Raw genomic sequence first — 15,271 nt, forward strand, 5'->3', positions numbered from 1 at the left:
AGCTGCTACTGCTGCTGTGACAGGAGTTGTTACCATGGTAACAACTCCCCCTCCCAATGGCAGGAAGTATTAGTTCGTCCGAATTAATGCACACTACTGATATTTACTCAAAAGTGTGCCGAACTCAAGTATACTTTTTGTGTATATACTGTTTAGGATGGCATTTCGGACACACCGATTCTGATTGTCGACAGACATTTCAATTATTTCATCATTATTTTTCTTAAGAAACCCCCCCGTAGTGTTGTGTTTTAACCGACGCCATCGTTAGATTTTAATCACAGTTTTATATACCCTTTTTCAGTCTCTTTAAGACCCCCACCAGGCTAGGGAGTTGAACCGGGAACCTTCTCGCTGTCAGGCACACCAAGCCACCGTGCTCATTCTCAAACCTATAAATTAAAATTAATACCATTACAAACATCTGTATGGGCGGTTAGATTAAATATTAACTCATTTTCAGTAATATATATATATATATATATATATATATATATATATATATATATATATATATATATATATATATAGTAGGCTATGCTATGCTATATACCTCCTAATGTTTATGAATGTTTTTAAACAGTGTGATAATAATAATAATAATAATAATAATAATAATAATAATAATAATAATAATAATAATAATAATAATAAAAGCAAAAAAGAAACCCAACCTATATACCCAAGCAAAAGTTGACGGTCAAGCGTTACATTTATTTTGAAGGCCGAGCGTTTCATTTCCGGTCTCACTGCGGTGAGTCTGACGCGGAGCTGAGCCGTCTGGAGAAGGGGGAGCAAGCAGTTTCAAAAGGGGGGAGACCCAAAACCGAGGCGAGGGACAGCTGCGCTCCCACGACGGAGAAACAGCAAAGGATTGAACTTTTTAAAACATGGGGGCATTAGAACAAAGGTTTTCTCCTTCTGGGTCATCAATGGTGCGGAAAATATGCCAGAAAAGGTGTTTTAAATTTTGTTTCTGCAAATAAAGGACCAAACACGTGAAAGAGCTTCACCTTGTGGCGGGTTTGATTCAGAGCCTTGCTTCACGTAATAAAACCCCCACCCCCCCTTCTGTTCCCTTCCTCACCCGTATTTATTTCCCTTTTCCCTCCGTCTTACTATCTTTTCTCTTTCTCTGTGAATCTCATGCATCCTAATAACAATTATGAACCTTATTTTGTTGATTTGAAAGGGGGGTAACATTTTCCCAGTGGTATAATTGATATATTTTTTTTTTATCTCTGGTATTTATTAAGGCCGTCATAATAAAAAAACATGCAATGATACAAAAAATCTAGCCACAGGTTATGTATTTTAAATGAATAAATTATTTTATTTTGGGTGGTTGTGTCACCTCACCAGCAGGGGGCAGTAGAGATCTAACCTGAGCTCCTGCAGGTATCAGATTTGGTTCTTTGTGAGGGAAAAACTGTGAGAGCAGCTGCAGGAGACCTCAGCAGGCTGCACATGCACAAGCACATACGAAAAGAGTATTAGGGCCAGGCTGGAGAAAAGAAAAGTTGAAATGTCGAGAAAAAAGTCGAAATGTCGAGAATAATGTTGAAATACAATTTCAAGAAAAAAGTCGAAATGTCGAGATTAATGTTGAAATACAATTTCAAGATTAAATGAGCATGAGGCTCCTTTTAAGAAATGAGACTCTCTAGCGCCACCTTCGCCACGACGGCCGTTGGGGGTACTGCAGCCAACAGCAAAGCCGGCACGGGAGAACGGGGAGAACGCGCATGCAGCGTCATTTGACGTCACATCCGCAGCCCAGCGCGGGAAATTCCGGCCCGGAATTGCAGCACATTTTGCAGCAACAGCCTGTTCAAGGCAACGGACAAATATACTAGAGGGCTCATTCTTTTTGGTTTGGAATGCTTCATCTGACATTATTACTAGAAAACTTAAAATGTATACAATTTTTTTCATAAATCCTGCCTCAATGCTGCCTCATGCTCCTTTAAAGTCGAAATTCCGTGAATAAAGTCGAAATTTGGTGAATAAAGTGGAAATGTCTCCTCTGGTCCATCAAATCCAGTTAGCAGAGCGACTGACAGCTATGCAGCAGCAGCCGTAACTAACTAACTAACTAACTTACATCCTTGGAGTGTAACGTTAAGGGTACGTTTCTGAAGTTATGCAACTGCATATGTGTGATATGTGTTTCAAATCAATATCGTAAAGCCAATTCTTGAATTCGGAACCTTTTTTCTCGACTTTTTGACTTTTTTCTCGAAATTGTACTTCCACATTAATCTCGACATTTCGACTTTTTTCTCGAAGTGCATAATGAAAAAAAAAATCTTCCTCCTCTAAAATATTATTTTTATTTTTCTCCTGCCTGGCCCTAATACTCTTCCGTATATACGTGCACGCAAAGGTTGTGCAAAGTTTGTTTTGTAGTTCTTTGAGGTTGTTTAAAGAATAAGACAGGGAATAATTCACATTCAGATGGGCTGTGCTGAACTCCTGATGAGAATCCCAGTGCTGAAACTGTGACCCATCTCCCCGATCAGTCCTGAGACAACTTCACTTGAGTCCTGCCAAACAGAGACGGAAATTCCTCCAGACAGGGCCTGTGACTGCCAGCGTAGCCCGAGGCAAACAGGGGGAAATCTCCTCCCAGGTTGCGTCCGGGTAAAGACAAGCGGCTCTCATCAGTGGCATCCTAATGAAGCGGTGAAGTTCAGCTGTAGGACAATACGCCAAGGCCGTGCCCACTCCAGGAGCTAGGCAGACTCAGTCTTTCTGGAGTTTTTCTTACCATTTTCTTACCATTTTCAAACATATCTGCCAGGCGCGTAGCCAGTAATGGGCCTGGGTGGCACTGGCCCTCCCAGCCAACTTAGATCAAAATACATGTTTCACATAAACATATTCTAAGTGGAAAATGTTTTGCACACCGGATTTGCAGAAAGGTGCGTCGGAGGAGGAAAGCAGCAACCAAACGACGTCATAGACCGAAACGTTGGCCTAATAAATAAGTTACAGTGAGAAGAAGGTGTGCGGGAGTTTTCTTAAGTTTGACACAAACATATTCTAAAAAATTACATGAGAAAAGGTATAAATATAAACTAGTGGCTGGACTCGATTAAAAAAATGTATCTAATTGATTAGAGGCTTTGTAATTAATTAATCGCAATTAATCGCATATCAATATTTGACACGAGAAGCAACATTTTTCAATTTAAATGGATTTTGGTATATGACTGAATCATTGAATTGACACATAAATGAGCTTAAACAACAAAATTGTGTTTATTTTGATAACTGAGTGTTAACATAAAGTGCAATATGAATAATAGGCATTGCATTGTCCACAAGGCACAAACTTAAATTGAAGTTCTCATTGTCAACTTTTTGGCTCTGAACCCTGGCATCTTGTTGAGACTGGATTGGCGACACTGCCTGCTCGAACTAGGAGCGTCGTCTGTGCTAGCTGCAACATGCTAGCGGAGGCTGGAAGAGCTCCGGTGGTAGGCAAATTCCTTCTTGCACAATTTGCACACAACTGTGCTTTCATCCAGGTTTCCACGCGGTAGTTTTTTAAAACTAAAATTTCCGCCCACCGAAGCCAGTAACGACTTTCCATCGGTTTCGGTTTCCATTGTTGTTTCTCGTGTTGAGTTCTGTGCATCACTATTACAGGTAACTTATACCGGGAACTCGTGTAATGAGAAACGTTCCGCACTGTTTAGAGTGCAAAAGTAAATTGCGATTAAATACGTTTTTTTTTTTTGCGTTATTTTTTTGTAATTAATTAATCATAATTAACGCAATAAAGTCCCAGCCCTAATATAAACGTGATTTGTTGTTGACTTGTGTCCAGCCGTTATTTTTTTTCCCTTCTGATTAAAACAGAACTTTTGAAACAAGTTGTAGGAGCCTCGGGACATAATTGATTGCTCTGGTTCCGACAGATTGAGCTGCCTTTAGCCAGCAAGCTAGCCGGCGTGGCAGCCGACTTTATCTTCACAACAACAGCTAAACAGAGTTCATTGATTAGTTATTTAAAAAAACAAAACTTGAAGAAGACACACCACTGCTGTTTGGGTTTATGTTTAGTTGCCAATTTGTACAGTTAAATTGTTAATTATTGTGTTGTGTGCTGCAGAGCCGATGCGCTGCCAGTTCAGCAAATAGGCTACTGGCCGACAGGTTTTCATGCTCTGTTGATCGAGCATGTTGTGTTTAGCTGTCATAATGCATTTGTAATGCAGATTACAAAGTAAAATTGACACTGCCTTTAATCTATCTGTCATGTTTTCTGCTTAAAAGTTTTTATAAATCCGCTTTTTCTGGGAGAATAGAGTGTATGCTTTGACGTCACTTTCCCACTGGACCAGCCCCCTTACTCGCACTGAGTGGCAAAACTGACTGCAACTAGTGGAGAAGACGGGATAACAGCTGATTACCGGCTTAAATTAAAGTCAGTTGGACTTGACAGTGACCCTGTGAGGAACCAGAGCGGCCTCCCCACGTACAAGGGGACAAGGCAAAACTGGAGCTGGGTGATGAGGTGTAAAAAAAACCTTGCAGAGCGTAGAATGCCAAAAAATAAGGCTTTTTAATGTAAAAAAAACACAGACATACAGGCGGAAGCAAAATCAGCATTCCAAAAAATGGCACAATGGGGCATAGCCTCACAACAAGCTATCTCATTCAGCAGCCTCTTCTGGTATACAGCTGCTGTTTATAAACCCTGGCAGGCTGGGGACGTTGATTGGACACAGGTGTGCCTTAATCAGCAGAACCAGGCACACCTGTGTGCTGCTCCCCCGCAGACCACGCCCAATCCTCCACTCTGCCACACATATTAAAACAAGTCCGGTGATGGTGAGAAGGGGAGGGGTTGCTCACTTTCTCACACTTCCCTCCCCCTCTGGAGTCTCGCCAACCCCGTTGCGAGACCGGAAAACGGCCATTTCCTCCGGTTGCCGGCCGCTTCCTCCCGGTATCCGAGGACGCTTCCTCCCGGTATCCGAGGACGCTTCCTCCCGGTATCCGAGGACGCTTCCTCCCGGTATCCGAGGACGCTTCCTCCCGGTATCCGAGGACGCTTCCTCCCGGTATCCGAGGACGCTTCCTCCCGGTATCCGAGGACGCTTCCTCCCGGTATCCGAGGACGCTTCCTCCCGGTATCCGAGGACGCTTCCTCCCGGTATCCGAGGACGCATCCTGCCGGTTGCCGAGGACGCATCCTGCCGGTTGCAGACCTCCTCCTGGTCACCGGGTCTCCCAGACTCCTTCTGGTCACCGGGTCTCCCAGACTCCTGCTGGTCACCGGGTCTCCCAGACTCCTGCTGGTCACCGGGTCTCCCAGACTCCTGCTGGTCACCGGGTCTCCCAGACTCCTGCTGGTCACCGGGTCTCCCAGACTCCGCCAAACCCACAGCGTCGCTTCCCACCTCTTCTCTCCAGTTTTCAGGTGGCGCCAAAGATCCCACTCCTGACACCAAATGTGAGGAACCAGAGCGGCCTCCCCACGTACAAGGGGACAAGGCAAAACTGGAGCTGGGTGATGAGGTGTAAAAAAAACCTTGCAGAGCGTAGAATGCCAAAAAATAAGGCTTTTTAATGTAAAAAAAACACAGACATACAGGCGGAAGCAAAATCAGCATTCCAAAAAATGGCACAATGGGGCATAGCCTCACAACAAGCTATCTCATTCAGCAGCCTCTTCTGGTATACAGCTGCTGTTTATAAACCCTGGCAGGCTGGGGACGTTGATTGGACACAGGTGTGCCTTAATCAGCAGAACCAGGCACACCTGTGTGCTGCTCCCCCGCAGACCACGCCCAATCCTCCACTCTGCCACACATATTAAAACAAGTCCGGTGATGGTGAGAAGGGGAGGGGTTGCTCACTTTCTCACAGACCCGTACAGTTACCCCAAGAACCAGTGGTCCATGGACATTCATATTTGGCCACGAATCCAGTTTCCTGATATTTATATGTACTTAATTTCTACGCTGGGGAAATACACGAAGCAAAGCTTGAAGGCTTACAAAAGTCTTGACGCTTGGTCCTACTTCAAGGTAGGATTTGTTGTAGAAATTAAAGTGATTAGGACACCGAACTTTATGATTTGACCGTTTAACGTTAGCTACCCAAAAATCCAACATTACCTGATACAAAATGGGAACCGCAAATCCACGTTTCGGTGCCTGGAATCCAGTTGTTTCTGCGAATTGCAGCGATCGATTGGTCTCTCTTAAAGGAGCATGAGGCTCCTTTTAAGAAATTAGACTCTCTAGCGCCACCCTTCACCACGGCGGCCGTTGGGGGTACTGCAGCCAACAGTGAAGCCGGCACAGGAGAACGGGGAGAACGTGCATGCAGCGTCATGTGACGTCACATCCACAGCCCAGCGCGGGAAAATCGGGACCGACTTGCAGCACATTTTGCAAATAAAAAAAACAGCCTCAAGCTCCTTTAAGCTTATTTTTCGGTAGTCTGTAAAACGATAACTCCGATTTCTTGCTAAATCTATGAGTACAGTCGATCCCACAACAGCTCTTTCCCATTTTAGATGTTTTAAAGTTGCTCAAACTGAAAGTCTACGCTGCCACTCAGTCTTTCTGCCACTCAGTGGGCGTAACCCGCTGTGAAGTCGCATCTGTGACATCATGCGCATTCCCTCTATAGGTTTTCATGCTCGGTTGATCGAGCATGTTGTGTTTAGCTGTCATAATGCATTTGTAATGCAGATTATAAAGTAAAATTGACACTGCCTTTAATCTGTCATGTTATTTTTTACTGTTTAAAAGTTTCTGTAAATCTGCTTTTTATGGGACAATATGGCCCACCCAAAAAATATTTCTGCCTACGCCACTGGTATCTGCGTATCTGTATCTGCGAGGCCAGAGTTATGATGCGGCTTGAAATCCAAATCAAAACAGTTTGATAACAGTTGACCAGACCGAAATGCACATGTGGCAAAAAGCTGCTGGATTAGTCATGCTGTAAAAAAGGTGGAAGGTAGTGCAGAGGAAGAGGAGCAGACCTCTTGAGATGAGTAAGCACAGCCCAACACTCAATTTACTGCCTGATTTATGAGTTCATTTCCTGCACGAAGTTCTCAGTGGGAGTGAGGTGGTATATCTTCCCACTATAGGTAGCAGTGGCTCCACTTCCCAATCCCCCATGAGACCGACTCTCACCGCTGCAGCTCCTAGTAGGACTATAAATAATGGCCTCTGTAACAAGTACACACTGAATACAGAGGTGAGGACGCCCAAACATATTTATTCATGAAGAAGGTTCTTATCTTTCCGTGCGGAGGACCAGGCTGGTCCGACCACGCCGCAATGCAGGATGCAGTTTTGGTTGCTCTATCTTTGGTCTTAGATAGGCATCTTAAGATATTTTCTTTAGAAATTGATGACAGGAAGACCATGAAAGAAATTTGAAAGATAAAAAAAAGTCTTTTTTAAAAGTGTAAGGCGTGCCAGTGAACAACTATCTGAACTGGATTAGTGCATTTGATGGAGAGTTGGAACAGCTGAATAAAATTTACCAGGGAATTAAAATACATGTTTTACTCTGGATGTGCGTGAATGGTCATGGTCTTAAGCTTCTCTTCATGTTGGTTTTCCTATGTACAATTGTTTAAAGCCTCCGTTGCGTGTTATTGCTTTATTGTTGTGATTTCAGGGTTTATCCTTAATTATACCAAGGTCTGTGTGAATACTCGATTCTGATTAAAAGTGTTAATGGACACCTAGGAAACAAGTTTGGTCAAATTGCCTGATATCTTTAATATCATTGCACTGGATCAACTGCCAGGTGGAAACCACGGCAACGGAGAAGAGAAGAAGAGCCGGCAACCGCAGGATGGCGACATGAGTGATTTTGTCTTTGTTTATTCATTTGAATGATTGATAATATTTGTAAATGAAACGTTTATTTATTTGAATGATTGATAGCCTAATATTTGTAGCTTAATGAAACGTTTATTTTTTTGAATGGTTGATCATATATGTAGCTTAATAAAACGATTTAGGAAACTATCTGCCCCCGCGTCGTCCATTTATTTATGTTAATGGCCACCTCGTCGGGCATTATACGTTACTTAATCTTCTGGTTTTTAGTCCTTCACTCGGCCTAGCTCCACCTCTTTGTTCACACATACCCTTGCTAGTCCGTCTGTTGTGATGCCCTCCAACTTTTCTCTCCTCATCTCTGCGTCCAGGCTGATTGAGCTCTCTTGGTTCTTACTTATTTTGTTTAGGTTTGCTTTAAAAAGTTCATTAAAGGTTTGCTTCCCAACGACACCCCCAGTGACGCCACACTCTCACATGATAGCAGTAACGGTTAGCTCTGGAGGTTAGAGCTGAGATTTCAAATAGGCATGTGTTGAAAATTTTTTTTCCGATTTTCCGATTCTAAATCGATTTTCATATTAATTCCTAAAAATCGATTCGTATGTCTAAAGATCAATTTTTTTTCATCATTATATTACAACTTTTGGTATTCTTTTGTTTATGCCCAAAAAAGGATGTTTTGTTGGACATGATGTTTTTGCCTTTAAATATGTTTAAAGGTATGAAAACATTAAAGTTTTCAGTTATAATTGCATAAATTGTGTATATTTAATTACTTTATATACTGTTTTGGGGTACATTTGCATAAAATGCTAAATACCAAAAAAGACCAAAAATGGTAAAAAAATAAAAACGGAATGTGGGAAAAAATAAAAGCAATTTCATACGTCTCTGTTTGCTGCCCTGGATCTGTTTGATAATTCTGCCCCACGATGTTTCTGAAAGCAGTTATATCAGCATTCTGGGAGGTGATTGGTCCTTACAGCATCATTAGTTAGTGTAACTCTAGTGTGTTAGGGCCAGTAGTCGTAGCTGCAGCTGCAGGACCAGACTAGAGCAGCTCGTCTGAAACAGCTTCATCCTACAGTAGATATGCTGCTATAGAGCTACGCTGCAGGGGGACACCAACATGATCCACTGAGCGGTGCCCATCACCCTTTCTTGTCTTTCCTTTCTCAGTTATTAATTACAAGTATCTCATCACCATCATTGATCTCCATTGTTCCTGTAGTTTGTTCTGCTGGTCTGCCCCCCCACCCCTGCTGTTCTCTTCTGTGTATGTTTGCAGGCCAGAGCTTCAGGAGCTGCATGCTGACCTCTGATCATCCCACTGCTTGCTATCTACACCTGTTAATATAGTTTTTCTCAGACTAGAGGAGTTTTTAACTGCCATTGTTTCTGTAATAATTGTGTAGGGGTCATGATTTGGGTCTCTGGGAAGATCCTAGAGACAACTTGTGTCGTAATAGCCACTTTATACGTAAATACAATTGAGGTTTTTGTATTTGAATTGATATGTATTGTACAGTGGTGTCAGTAATGTGTACTATATATTAATTCTTAGCTTGTTTTTTGTTTTGTTCATGTGGACTGTTTTCACACAACAATGCAGCACTTGTTAAGTTAAATCTAGTTAAGGAGGCTTTGTTGTATTTTTTAAAACTATTATCGTGACTCGTCGTAATTCTTTATAGGGATATTCGCTATCATTATTCTTATTTAATTTAAGCTTCTTTCAACCCCATTTATCATTTTTGTATTTGCTTTAAGAGTCTGATACTACACAATTAATTTGAATTTACCGAGTATGCACGGTTTAATTCGGGCTTCCTTTTTCGCAAAAAGCCGGGGTGTAATAGACGATCAATGGAAATAAAAAAAAAAAAATATGAATACTGAATGAACATTTTGGGCATCAATAATAATATTATGCATGTGCAAAAAATATCAGTGATATTTTCTGTGTTGCCATGGCAACTGTTCCTTCAGCTTCACGTGTGGCCTGTCCTGCCTATCACCTGTGTCACCTTTTCTTTGGCTTTTCTCTGACAGCTCTCTCTAGGTCGCTCTCACACTCTATCTCTGTCTCTCTCTACATTATTAGAGGGTCTGGGGGTCTGGTGGTTGTGGCAGTCTCCGCAAAATCATTTTTTATTTCTTTATCCTTCAGTATGTCTGCTTTGTTTTATGTAAAAACCAACTTAAGTAACCTTCATCACCGAGGGATCCGATCTCTTGCGCTCTCATCATCATGAATCACAGAAGCAGCAGCAACTGGAGCAGACTTGTCAACGTGGTAACAAAGCAGGCTGCTTTGACAGACGTGTGAATTTGGCACAACAAATTAACACCGTATACTGGCCCACGAGCTTGTTGCTTTCTGCAGAGCCAGCATGCCATTTTCACACCTTCGCCACGTGGAGCAGCTTAACCACGAGGACATGCTGAACAAAAGGCTTGAGAGCAACACCACAACCTTTAACTGCAATCAAAGAGCTTTTATTATGTATTCTCGACAGGAAACCGCAGCCAGCCACCAGTTTTTCAGAAGCAGATGGAAGGACCAGGACATTTGCAAAGCTGTGAAGGAGAACAGGGGCAAAATTTTAATTTTTTATTTATTTAGGCTTTTTTTAACCAGGTTAGTCCCATTGAGATTCGGGGGTTCTCTTTTACAAGGTAGACCTGGCCAAGATAGCAGCAACATAGTTACAGAATTAAAAGATAAAAAACAAACAAATTAATTACATATAGACATAATTAATTAAAACACTTGCATACAGACAGTCTGAACTCCTCTGTTTTCATCAGAGCTTTAAATTCCGTCACACGTATGTAGTTTCGTAAATGCAGTTGGGATTGAAGTTTATTCCAAGCATCTGGTGCTGAAAACCTAAAAGCTTTCTTCCCAAATTCCCTTCTTATTTTTGGAACAACCAAATGCAAAATGTCCATTGAACGGAGATTGTCACCTCCTTGTTTCCATGTTAAAAGAGAAGATAAATAAGAAGGAATTTTACCCAGAATAGCTTTATAAATGAACATATAGCAATGTAAGGATAGCAAAATGTAGGGAGGAGGGGGGAATAACACCAAGGAGGGTCACTATTCCCCAGTATACTATATTTAGATCATGTTCACCACTTTATACACTTCATTCACAGCCTTTTCCAACCTGAACTGAAGCAAAGATGTCCATCTTTACATTCTTCAAAGGCTCCCAGTCATGTTTCCTCCCGGGATTAGGAAAACGGTTCAATGTTCCACCACTGCACTTTAATTCTGACCTTTAAACCACTGAAGCTGATGCCTGCTTCGTAAACAGTGTAGATGCCCATTGTCCTTTCTCGAAATAAAAAAAAGAAGTAATTATGGTGTTGGACATTATTTCTAGAAATAATTACATAAATGTGGCACCAATGAGACGCAACACAATACAAGCTATACCAAAAATATGCATTAAAATTTTTTATTTCATATACCAGGCATTAAAGGGGTAATAGATGCACCATGCGGTTTGGGATTGTCCTGCTGACAGATGCAAGGTTTTGCCTGATAAAGACATGGTCTTAATGAAACAGTTTGTTGCTGTGCGTATACCTTTCAGCCTTGATTCAGCTACTAGTTCCATAGGCGCTAAAACACACCCCATACTATCAGAGCGCGTCGATAATAACGAGCCAGATGGTCCCGCTCTTCTTTAGTTTGGAGGATGTATCACCCTTGGTTTCCAAAAGGAAGCTCACATTTCTACTGATCCGGCCGCAGCGCAGTTTTTAAAAGAGCGCTGGCCAAAAGAAGATGGTAACATTTCTGGATTGTGCTAAACCTGCTTTTGTGGATGGTGCAGTGAAATGTGATTTCTAGAGGTGCAACAATCTACTGAGCTGCACTGATACATCAGTTTAATGAGGAGCAACCCAACAGTACTGATACCAAAATAAAACACAAATCATATGTCAATCAGCTTCAAAATAAGTAATGAAGTAGCCTATTTTGTTAAAGGAACACATCTTTTTTATGTTTTTTTATTGTTAATAAACTATACATTAACTTAGTAAAAACATGAAATGATGTTTCTAGATACTTATTATCATTTGATGTGAATGGAAGTGATTGTGCTCAATCAACAAAAATCTGTTCATATTGATCTCGATCTAAAGTGAGTCAGATTTATAGTCTTTGCAGTTTTATGCGAGGGAGCATTAGTCTGAATCTAGTTCCTAATTAATAAACAGACTGCTCAATTAACTTTTTTAATTAACCTAATGTGTTTCCTTCACACGTTCCTTCAAATTATTTTTCATGGTCAAACATCATGCTTTTAACATTTGATTTGTTTTCTGGGTTCGGTTGAGGACAAAATAAGAGTTTAGGGAATGTGTAAATCCTGGAATCCTAGTTCTGTTTACAGTACATGTTAAACAATGTTTAAACTTCTGGGGTTAGAAATGAGCTCATTAGGTTCAGCTGTAACTGTAGGTGATGCTTGGCAGAAAGACGGGAGTCGTTGTAGGAGTTAGAAATGAAAACCATGCGTGGGTACATTTGCAATTGGTTTTTTTAATTATATGATGTAAATTTAGCATCAAAATTTTCATCTGCTAACTGAGCAGATTAAACACCTTATCATCAGTGCTCATTAGCTTTGTGGTTTTCACAGGAAAACGGAAGGTTTTAATTTAAATCCTGCTATTAGATGCCGTATCTTCACTCTTAATGAGTTCACAAACTGGTCCTGTGCGTCAAGCGCATGCGATGCCAGCTAAAGACGTGTGAACGCTCCACCGGCAGCACGAACCAGCACCGTGCCTCATCCAGACTGGCTAAATCAAAAAAGGACACTATGCGCTTGTTCCCACGTGACACGGGAGCTGCTGACCCATGCTGGGCACTTTGGCTGCACAACAGGGAATTGCCCCGATTAAACTAACATCCACCGCATTGTGAGGACACTGGAAACGAGTCTGCTGGGAAAGAAACAGAAAAGAAGTCAGCTTTTTGTCCTGCAGAGATAAAATCAGCCCTTCTGTCCTTAATACCAGCACTGACAGGTGTTTATTGTCTCCTCAAACAGAGCCTGCGTGGCAATTTGGGCTGCTGCATGAAATTCAGGGAGAACATTTCTATAATTTCATTTGTCAAGGTTTTTCTTTTTTTTGTAGCCAAACATTAAGGTCACCTTTTTCCAACATCGATAATTAAGATACAACCTTTTACAGCCAATTTTGCTGTCAAGCACATCACAAGCATGGCTTGTTTCCCCATTTGTTTGATGGTTCCATGTCGTCCAGTCTTTGAAGATGGCATGATTACTTATCCCTCTCCAGCCTCATGCAGAGCAGCGACTCTGGATGTTTTGTCTTCAGAGATCTCTGTTTGGTTCTTTTTAGAGATATTCCTTTATTCATCCCTCAGTGGGGAAATTCACATTGAGCAGCAACAGTACACACAACACACACAAGCATACACATACAGAGAAAAAGGATAAAAAAAATATATAATTATAAAAAAATATATATACAGAAGGTTCACATCAACAGATGTTTCTTTGAAAAGCAAATCCAAAATGTCTGAGTGTGCTCAAAGTAACTCCAGTCCAAACCTCCAGCCTCATGTAATTAGCTGTGTCCAACCAACTGACTTCAGTTAGCTTCCGCTAAAGAACTTCTTCACCAGCACTCTGGATGTTCAGCAAAGATACAAATGCAAATTAAAGCTGCAAGCAGCGATGAACGGGCCCTCACGCGTGCAATTTCCACCAATAAAAGTCAAGGACTCCAAACTAAGTCCGATGACACCACCCATGACTCTTTATTTCAAACCATTCAAACGTTATTGAAGAAAATATGAACTATCAGGTATTGACCAATTAGAAGAAGGGGCGGGGCTAATTTGCACCAATAAAGGTCAAGGACTCAAAACTAAGTCCGATGACATCACCCATGACTCTTTATTTTAAACCATTCAAAAGTTATTGCAGAAAATAGGAACTATCAAATATGGACAAATCAGATGAAGGGGGGGCGTGCTCTTTGGCGTCAATCGTCGCCACGGTAACGCTTTTGACTGAGAAAAGTAATGCACATCGTCGCAGGATCGAGAGGCACATTTTGATGTATAACACACCTTGGTGCATGTTACGGTTCGGGCAAAGAAGCGGCTGAAGAAATGGCATAAATTGCGCCAAAATGACACGATTAATTCAAAATGGCCGACTTCCTTTTCGGTTTCGGCCATGGCGCCAAGAGACTTTTCTTTAAGTTGCGACATGATACAGGTGTGTACCGATTTTGGTGCATGTACGTCAAACCGTATTGTGAGGCACAAAGTTTTCTAGGGGGCGCTGTTGAGCCATTAGGCCACGCCCATTAATGCAAACCATTAAATATCACATTTTTTGCCAGGCCTGGCTTGCCTGCAAAATTTGGTGACTTTTGGGGCATGTTTAGGGGGGCAAAAAGGCCCTCATTTCGTCGGAAGAAAAACGAGAAAAACAAAAACTCCTACAGATACAATAGGGCCTTCGCACTGTCAGTGCGAAGGCCCTAATGATTGTAACTTGGATAACGATTAGATCACATTTTATGGCAAATCAATGCATCCAAAAGGTTGAAACAAAGGGGTCTGCATACTTCTGGCACACTGAAGATTGGCCAGTTGCTTGCATACTACACAATACGTTCTACATCTTGGCAAAAGGAGTGAACAGCATCATTTTAGTACATGAAAGCAGTCATACAACAGTCAACATGTTGTGGAGCTTGTCACAAATCCCACCGGTGGCTGTCATTCATGTATGAAAGTACGTATTCACTGCTGTCACTCAGTTCATGTGTGATAAACATCAAAATAAGAGTTTACTTATATTCAGGCCTGAATGTCAGCATTTCGCTGTTGGAAGCTGCTGACTTGTGTTTGAAGCTATTTTGTTAAAGCGCAGAAATGTAAAACTGCTGAGGAGTTTCAGTTCCACAAATGAAGTGTTTGAACAAGGTGTGACGATGTCGACAAGTACTTGACTATTCTGCAGGAAATAAAGATTATTTACGAGATTATTGAGAAATCAAATTTGAGCTACACCAAGGCTTAGGCGAGCCCATGGGAGGCTTGTGTTGATGACATGTGTCCGTACTGGCCAACAGTACACCATCATCTATTCACACATAGTTACCAGTAGTACACAGTAGTACTGACCAGTAGTACACAGTTTTTCAATTCAATTCAATTTTATTCAAATTGCGTCTATTACAACAGAAGTTGTCTCTAGGATATTTCCAGAGACCAGAACACGAACCCCGAGCAATAATTACATAAACATAACATAAACAATGGCAGGTAAAAACAGACAGACAGAATGAAGAACAGAGAAGGGAGAGACAAGCGGTGCGTCCGAAATGCCATACTAAACAGTATATACTAAAAAGTATACTTAAGTT

Source organism: Cololabis saira, chromosome 24, assembly GCF_033807715.1.
Source record: "Cololabis saira isolate AMF1-May2022 chromosome 24, fColSai1.1, whole genome shotgun sequence".
NCBI classification, from domain to species: Eukaryota; Metazoa; Chordata; class Actinopteri; order Beloniformes; family Belonidae; genus Cololabis; species Cololabis saira.